The sequence below is a fragment of the Danio rerio genome, chromosome 11 (genome assembly GCF_052040795.2).
Source record: "Danio rerio strain M-AB ecotype USA chromosome 11, GRCz13ab, whole genome shotgun sequence".
In the NCBI taxonomy this organism is placed as follows: domain Eukaryota; kingdom Metazoa; phylum Chordata; class Actinopteri; order Cypriniformes; family Danionidae; genus Danio; species Danio rerio.
This window is the reverse complement of record NC_141031.1, coordinates 36,153,406-36,163,421: the sequence shown is the minus strand read 5'-3', so window position 1 is coordinate 36,163,421 and position 10,016 is coordinate 36,153,406.

The following is a 10,016-nucleotide window of genomic DNA, read 5'->3' as shown; positions in this document are numbered from 1 at the left end:
GATCCAGAATACTTTATTAATACGTTATTTGAGTCATTGCAGAGATGTATGGATGCATTTGTCCAAGCTCATGGGAGTACACAATATTAATTATTTTTTCAACTGCACTTTATATTCTATACTGTACATTATTTCTGTTTAGTGACAAGATTTTTGTTTTAGCATAGTCAGATCTTACTGTCTTAATTACATAATTAAAAATCAAGCCATGTTCATATACTGTATATATATATATATATATATATATATATATATATATATATATATATATATATATATATATATATATATATATATATATATTTTTTTTTTTGTAAAATATGCATAATCTAGAGGCATTTGCCTTATATGCCAAGTCTATGCCACACACACACACACACACACACATATATATATATATATATATATAATTTTTTTTTTTATATAATATATAATTCTATTTTTCTTTAATTATATATATATATATTTTTTTTTTCTCTTTTTAATGTAATTTAAAATTTAAAATAGAATTTGTAATTTATTTTACCAGCCAACAACACTGGTTGTAATGTCACATGAAGTCGTTTTATTATGCAGATTTTCGAGAGCAAAAAAGTTCCTTTTATTTTTAATGTTGAATTATTAACATTGTTGTGTTTTCAGTTTTGATTGCGAATGTCTGTGACGCTTGAATTTTTTTTTTTTTCCACCAGATTTATTTTTATTTTTTACAATTAGGTTTATTTATGAATTTAATATTGAGTAACTTGAGTAGTAATTTTTAAGAACCCTATGCAAGAACATTTTACTTCCCCTAAAATTATAAAATTACAACAAAGAACAATTCTTTAAAATACTGAATGTGATTATTAATAATACACGTTTTATTTCTTTTAAAATTGTCAAATTCTGTGCCATTAGGTATTAGTCATTAGTCAGCTTTAGGACTGTATTATGCAATTCTGTTTATGTTTTCCTGATCACAAAAATTCACGAGGCTGATAAAGGATATTAAATCATCTAAAATTGTAGCAAATGAGGTAATTTACAGAAATTGTTGGCTAAAACTTTAATGTGTTCCTCACACTGTATTCACCAGAAGAAATAAATAATTTGACTGATTGAACTTTAGAAAAATGCTGTGGACAATTTCTATAAAGCATTGCAAGGAAAAATGGCACCACATGGCTATGGCTTTTTCTTTTATTCTATGAATTATTATTATTTTTTTACTTACAGCATCACACAAATCAATCAAGCTTGTGAACTTGGGAGCGGATGTTTACGGCTATTTCTGTTTATAGAAGTGACAGACGATCCTCACGCCGTCTCTTGCAGAATAGAGATATTCCCCATATTGAATTTGTGTCATCCACAAGTGGCTTATTAACTGCAAATATCCATCAGTAGAGTCAATACAGCTGTGAATGTTTAATTACATTTCACCCAGAGAGAAATGCGATCTATAATTTCACACTAGCAGAAAATTAAGCCGTTCATTCACGGTCAGTGCGCCACGGTATGTTTCGTGTTGGGGTTTCCTGCATGGCAAAATCCATTTAACTTTAAAAACCTCATTTGAGCTACAGCTATGATCATGTTGAATGGCTTTCCCTCCTCTGTTTCTGCCCCAGTCAGTCTGTTCATGGAGTTTAATGTTCATCTCCAGGTTTAGCTTGGTTTGCTCTGAGAGCGATGTCTCTGTTAGCTGAGCGGCTGCGTTTGTCGACCTTGGCCTTCGGAGAGAAATTGCAAATGCCAAGGAAATACTTCCTCATTAGTTTTACCCTTAGCCTACAGCCTTCACGGCAGGAGACATGATATAATCAGAGGCAGTGCGAGACTTTGCTGTCGAGACGTTCTCTATATAGTCAAAATCCACCGTCAGAAACAGTTCCCTTTATTTATAGAGGTTTCACCAAGTGGTTCACACATACAGTAATCTAGCCTGGAAAAGGGGAGAATCCTGGTTTAATATGTTGACATGGGGGAAGCCTGTTTGATTTTGAGAGAAGGAAAAATTTATAGCTGTAAAGAAACATGAAGGCATTCAAAAAGCTTTAAAGACTTCAGTACTAGGATGAGACTGTGGCTTAGGGGTTAGCTCTGTCGCCTCACAGCAAGAAGGCCACTGGTTCAAGTTTGTAAAAAGCCCATTCCAAGCCACTAGACATTACTGACAGGGTATTCAAGTGTCATGGAGTGTCAGAATGTTGTGGGACTGTTGTACAGTAGTTATTATTAGGGATTATAGATAGGTAAATTTAGCAGTTTTTTTTTTTTTAAAGCATGACCGTAAAACATGAACGCGGTTATGAATATATTAAACATGTGCTTGTTTGTTGTAAAAAGTCATAATAATGACAAAAAATACTAATTTGTGCATCTCCTGACTTGGGTGTTGCGATCCTGCCATTGTGGCTGGTGTATTCAGGGAAATTTTCTTACCTTTGTTCGAAGGGCTATTCTTTTCTTACCTCTGTTCGAAGGGCTATTCACCCCTTGCCCTTAGCCCTACGCATTCAAGCTAAGGAGAATTGGGACACACCTACCCCTTTACGGGAACACACAAAGGCTGAGGGCTAGAATTGGGATTGGACCTAATCTGAAGGAAAATTAATGAATGAATAGTTAAATTTCAAAGTGATAATGACAGTTTCCATCCTAATGTGAAGGTAATCTTTTCAAGGTTTACAAAAAAAAATGTGAATTAGCTTTCAAGTTGGGCTTACAAAAATGCATCATAAGTAATATCCAAGAGCAGAAATTTAATAAAAAAATTCATTAAAAAAATTAAAGGATCGGCCAGCTACAAACATTTAATAAAGACAAAAAGTACAACTTGAATCAAACAATGTTTAAACAGACGTGAACAAACAAGCAAACCAAAACGGTGAATAGACTAGCACCAGATAAGAGCCAGACCGAACAAAACAGAATCATGCAAACAGCGTACACCAGCAATCTGCAAAAATCAAAAGGCAAAATAAATACAACATTATAGCTTATAAAGAAAATACTAATTAGAAAGCTGGAAACAAATACTAAAATGATCACGTGAACAGCTACAAAACTGAAACAAAAACCAAAACATAACTAGTGCCCAAAAGACCACAAGATGGCACTACAGCAGATGTGACATCAATTTTACTAAAAAAAAAAATGTTGGGTTCCACACAATTTCTTCACGTTTTCTCAAATTGTTTTTACAAATTTAAGTGGACTGAACATAAAACAGTTAAGTTGTCCCCTCAAAATAAATAAAAAATAAGAATTGGGCTGTTTCAACTTATTTTAAATGGGAACAGGAAAAAAAAACGGGAGGGTTGACGATCACACACACACACACAGTGAAACTGCCGGACTGCAGTTAAAGTCAGACATCATGCTGATTTGATTCAGAAGGGCTTTTTTGTCAGATGGCTCAACGGCCAGGTATGCATCCGTGCTAAAATGTCAAAGTGAAAGTCATCATAGCTTGTGTATAATAGACCCAGCTCCCAACCCAGCTTTGAGAATAGAATAACGGCGATCTTTTTTTTATCGCACGATAAGAGTCTCGCTTAACGCAGGACGTTAACTCCAATAACGACCCACCACTAATATATATATATATATATATATATATATATATATATATATATATATATATATATATATATATATATATATATATATATATATAAAATGGGAAAACATCAATATCTACAAAATTGCTTTGCAAGCTTCTAATTAAATTTAATATTAGAAATCACAGATAAAATGAAACAACAATAGTGTCTTTAGTTTTTTTTTTTTCTAAACATTCTAATCACATAAAATCTGCAGAAACTAATGGCTGGTCAGAGATCCATCAGTCTATAGCAATTGCTGATTGGCTGCTGTACTAGAAGGGGGGGCTTTATTTGCTATGTTTACCATTACAGTTTCCCCCTATAAACCTATAAAAGTGACACGTATTGTGTATTCTATAGTCTTTGATTTTAAATATGTAGTGAAGGGGGTGTGGTTTGCATAGTTTAATTTTGTAATGCAAAATAATGCACTGTAAAAAGCTAAATAATACACTAGTGATTTGAATATTTAATAAATACATCATCAATATATGGTATAAATTATTTATTTTTTTTCCAAGTCACTAACATTTACAGCACTTTACAAATTTGGTCACGCAACTTCAAACATACTGCCTTGATGTGTGAGGTTCATTTCTGCAGATCGATCCAGCAAGAAACTGTGAGGTTTGTTCTTTCTTGTATATTAAAGCAGGTTTGGTTGAGCTTGTGTAATCATTTCTTTGCAGAAGACTTGGATTAAACCATTCAATTTATATGGATTTTTTTTTTTCATTCATTTGATTATTTGTTTGCTGTCCCTTTAAGCTGCTGTTCTGGGTATTCCAGACTGTAACTCATTACACTTGTGGCATTTACAATCCATCTCTATGTGTCAACGTCCGTATAATCAATGCCACGGCTCGCTGTTTGTCGTGTCGACACAGGCACAATGCGCATCTCATCCATCCTGATATCAAATATTGTTGATGTTATTGTTGGTTACAGACACTGCTACTCAGCTACAAGTTATGTGAGCATTTTTCACAAGCGTTGTTGATGCAAATGTGCATTATGTGTTTAACGGCCCCTGCAGAATGGGACAAAAGCCTGGAAAGGAAAATGCTGCATAATGCAGTATTGTATTTTAAGGCTTTTTCTTTGTGTTCATCTAAACGTTATCCTGTGCCCTCTCAGCAGAACTCCTTGTTTTCATTTTCCATGTAAAGAATCCATCGATACAATTTTATTTTAAAATCACATCGCTGTGTGCCGTGTAGCTATTTCCTCTGCTTACACCAAGGACACTTTCCCGCATTGATTCTGAATGAGAAGGGTAAGAATATCCCCCCCTTTCCTGGCCCATTAAATCCCCTTAATATGTCTGCATGATATCGATTTCATATGAACCCCCACTTTGATGTTCACAACTTCGGAGTCATATTTCAGTCCCGCACACGCCGGCCGACCTCTCTTTGTCGATTGGTTTGTCTTAACTTCACTTGAGGACGGGATTCAATAAAAGCAACAATATTACCTGCCTGCAGTTTCACAGTCACGTCTTGCTAGATTTATTAGGCATAACTCCACAACAAATTCATTCAGCTTGATGTGCTTATACAACAGATTAGCACCATTAATTGTGCTGTTGGACCAGCAAGGATTTTCATATCAACATAAAAAAGTATTATTGATTAATTTAGCCTGTTAGCATATCATATAATTAAACTCAATTATATAATTTAATTTATATGTATGTATGTATGTATGTATGTATGTATGTATGTATGTATAGTACAGTTGAAACCACATTGTATAAAAAGGCACATAACCATTTAAGATGTTAATGTGACTTAAACTTTTCTCTTTTAGGTAAGTTAGGATTATCAAATTTGTTTGTCATGTTTAATTGTTATAACTTTTCTTGAAAGTCAAGTTTACATACAATGAGATTATTATGCCTCTGTAAAAGCTCAGTTGATGATGTCAAGGTTTTATAAGTTTCTGAATGGCTAATTGACAACATTTGAGTTAATGGTAGGCACAACTGTAGAATAGTGTTTAAGGAAAACCTCAAACACACTGCTTCCTTGTATGACAACATGGAAAAATCAGCAAGCCAGAGTCAACAAAAAAGCCAGATTACAATTTGCTAAATTACACTGGGAAAAATATAACTTTTTGGAGACCTGTCCTGTCGTCTGATGGAACTAAGATTGGACTGTTTGGCCATAATGACCAGTGTTACATTTTGGGAACAAAGGGGAAAGCTTAAAAGCCTAGGAACACCATCCCAACTGTGAAGTATGGGGGTGGCAGCATTATTTTGTGTGGCTGTTTTGCTGCAGGAGGGACTGGTCCACTTCACAGCATAGATGGCATCTTAAAGAAAGAACATTATGTAGAAATACTAAAGCAACATCTTAAGACATCAGCCAGGAAATTGAAAATTGGCCACAAATGGGTCTTCCAAACGGACCATGACCCTAAACATACTGCCAAATTAGTTCAAATGTCCATTAAGGACAACAGAGTGAATCTTTTGGAGCGGCCATTACAAAGCCCTGAACTCAAAAAAAGCCCTTGAAAAAGCTTGTGCGAGAAAGACAGCCTACAAATCTGATATGGTAACACCAATTCTGTCAGGAGGAAAGGGACAAAATTCCTGCAAACTATTGTGAGAAGCTTGTGGAAGGATACCCAAAACATTTGATCAAAGTTTTACAGTTTCAAAGCCAAGCAAAAAAATAAAATAAAATAAATAAATAATAATAAAATAATAATAATAATAATATAAACAAGCAAATGTATGTAAACTTTTGATTGTCTAGAAATTAATAAATAATTCTCAAAAAAAAAAAAAAATCTCATTATTTTGCATTTAGGTAATCCTAAAGGACCTAAAATAGTAAACATTTAGTTTGATTTACCATCAGACATAAAAAAAAAAAATGGTTATGTTCCTTTTTTTAGAGTGTATGTAAACTTCTGCTTTCAACTGTTGTATGTAAATGTATTTGTGTGTTGGTGTGATATGATTTGGATCCCCATGAGTAAAATAGCCTATGAAGCACAGGATGAATTATTTCGAAAATGTAGCAGAAAAAAAAAAATCTTGTATAAAAAAATCTTCTAAAAAAAAAGTTGTGTCCTCTAAGGGTTGGTTTTAGGGGTAGGGGAAATTATATTCAGTTTTATAGAGTATACACATCAACACAGCTATGTAAAGTCCCCATAAAGATAGCTATACATGAGTGAGTCTGTCTTACGGTGTATATAAATACAAGCATAAGATGCATGCTATTTTTGATATTTTCTCGGATGTTCTTTCATGTTGCTTGCACAGTTGAACATATTTGACAATCAGAACTTAAAATTCTAACTTCTGCATTAGTGTTATGTTCCGCCATAGATCCGTGGGAGGTCTCCGCTGAGCTGCATGGGAGATATATATTTTCTCTGCTTTCTCAGAAGCCTCATTCCCACAGAGCATAAAGTAAAACTCAGTGACAGGCAGTGCGATTAAAAAAACATCTGCACGCTGTCATTCAGGCCTATATTAAAGTTTTATAGAAAGTAAAACTAAAGTGTCAAAGTAGAGATTCTGAACACTGCCAAAGTTTTTGTATGGAAAAACTCAGAGTGATAAAATGAAACCGGAATCTCCGGAGCTGCCATGGAAATTTCATGAGAAACGGTTCACGTGGAACACGGTCATTCAAGGAATGTTAGGTTGTTTGACTGTTTCACAATGTTCATGTGAATTTTCACTGATGCTATCTAGCAATGTTTTTATATTATTGGAGTGCTTTATGAGCTGGAACTTTGGTGGCCATAAACTTTTTTTTATGTGTATATGAACCTTGATCAATGACCTCTGTGAAATGGTGCCGTTGTATTTTTAGCCTATGACTCCTTTTTATGTGTGTACATTTATACTAACATTGAGCATTAATGTTCAGAAAACATTTAATTCCAAAGAATTGTGTGATTATTTTATAAGTGCAGTAGGTAAGTTTGACACCCAGTGGTTGAACTAGGTAATGCATTCCTGGATCAAAACAAAAACAAGAGCAGGTTAAGGAAAAACTGGAGCGAGTCTGATGATTGAGCCTAAAGGCTGATTTAAATCGAAGGTCCCACTTTATATTAAGTGGCCTTAACTAATACTTACATAGGAGTTAATAGTTTGTTACAATGTACTTATTTTTTAAATACATGTATTTATTGTGTACTTGTGCTTGATTAAATACCTATATGTAATTACGTCTGTAATTAACTTCTCTAATTACATTTGTAAATACACTGCTGACCATTCCCTACACCTTAACCCACCCTTAAACCTACCCATGCCACCAAATCTGTCCATAACCCAACCCCTATCCCAACTCAAGAGCACCACGTGTTCTCAAATACATTATGAACACAGTAAGTACATTGTATTTATTTTTTTGAAGCAAGTACATAGTAGTTAAGGACACTTAATATAAAGTGGGACCAAATTGTGTTATGTAAAAGCAAAGGCACGTGATAGAAGGAATATTCTCCATATTAAAAAGTAATTTTTGTTCTAACCAACACCTCGAATTGATATATTAGAAACGACTTCTATTTCAGCTAAACAGCAGAAATCTATGATCACCTCAGGTACACGTAATGTGCTTCAATGCAAATAATATAAGTTTGAATGCCATTCTACATGGCATTTATTGCCATACTACTGAAAGCAGCAGCAAATAGTTCACCTCAGATCTTAAAAATAAAATAAACCATTTGAAATGGAACTCTGTGACTCAAAACCAACACATATGCGTGATTCAGCATGCACATTCAATAATGTTAATTAGGTTTAATATGTATTAATAGAATATACAATTCTGTCATGTTTCGTCTGTGGTGCAAACAGCTAAACAGCTTTTCACAGCAAATCTTGTCATGTAGCTTGTTGTTAGGACACATCTGCTCACCTAATGTTTTCGTTTGTAATATTTATATTATTTGCTAATTAATAACCTCATGTGTGACTTTGCATGTGCTTTTTATTTTAGAGTCTGCTACTGTCCACCGGAGATCACATTTCAAAGGTCAAAGACACATGCTTTGAGAGCCTTTCTGAATGAATGAATGAAATATACTGGGTATTTCTGATCTAGGTGTTTTTGGTACTGCTTGCTCTTGGTTTTCTTCATATCTCTCAGATAGTCAATTCTTCATCTCTGTTAAGGATTTTCAGTCACCCACTGTCCCCCTGAAGCGAGGTGTTCCCCAGGGATCTGTTCTAAGCCCATTATTATTCCCAATACACCTAATCCCACTTGCTCTGAGTTTACAACGTCATTGGCTAATTTATAACTTTTATGCAGACAATATTCAACTTTACTCTGTCTGTACACCTACTTCATCTGCCCAAATTGATAAAATCTCTGCTTGTGTGAAAAACATTAATGATTGGCTTAACTCAAATTCTTTGAAACTCAACATGGACAAAACGTTTTTTTTTTTTTTTTTTTTTTTTTTTACACCCCAGCACTTACCAGCAATATTTCGACCAGTTCCTCCTGTGATATTGTTGGCTCTCACATTAAAACATCTACTTCTGTCAAAAATGTAGGTGTAATCTTCGACTCACATTAAATCTCACATTAAATCAAGGATGCTGAGACCATGTCCATGACGTCTGTTGACTACTGTAATACCCTTTCCATTGGTCTGCCTGCCAGCCTCATCTTCAGATTACAATATATTTAAAACGATGCGGCTCTCATACCAAACGTTCTGCTCATATAACCCCAATCTTGTACAACCTCCATTGGCTCCCAGTTGCATATCGCATTAAATTCAAAATTCTCCTCCTTGCATTTAGATCTTTAAATGGCCTAGCTCTCTCTTATCTTTGCAACATGCTTGTCCCCTACACCCCTACTCGCTCATTACGTTTCTCTGACTCTGGCCTTCTTGCTGTCCCCCGGTACCACCTCTCATCAATGGGGGGCAGATCATTTAGTGTCATTAACTCTTCACTCCGTTCTGTTAATATCTCAGAATTTAAGTATTCACTGAAAACTCGCTTGTTTTCTGAATACTTCACTTCTGATCTGACTTTATTTGATCCATCTGCACTCTGCTAATTTGTCTCTTAGGTCTTTTGTATTTCCAGTTTGTTATAATTGACTTCCTGTATTATTGTATACCTAATGTTGTCTCTACTTGCTTACTGTTTCTTTCAATGTCTGCTTGTACTATCTCTTTTTGTTACATTCTTTGTAAAGTGTCCTTGAGCTCTGAAAAGGCTCTCTCTCTCTCTATATATATATATATATATATATATATATATATATATATATATATATATATATATATATATATAATTAATATTAATACATGTTTTTCCAACAGCGTAACTCGGGGTGCTGACATATAATTGGCTAATGTGGCAGTGGAGTTAAAATTATCAAAACAAAAACAGCGTTCCTGTACGTACTG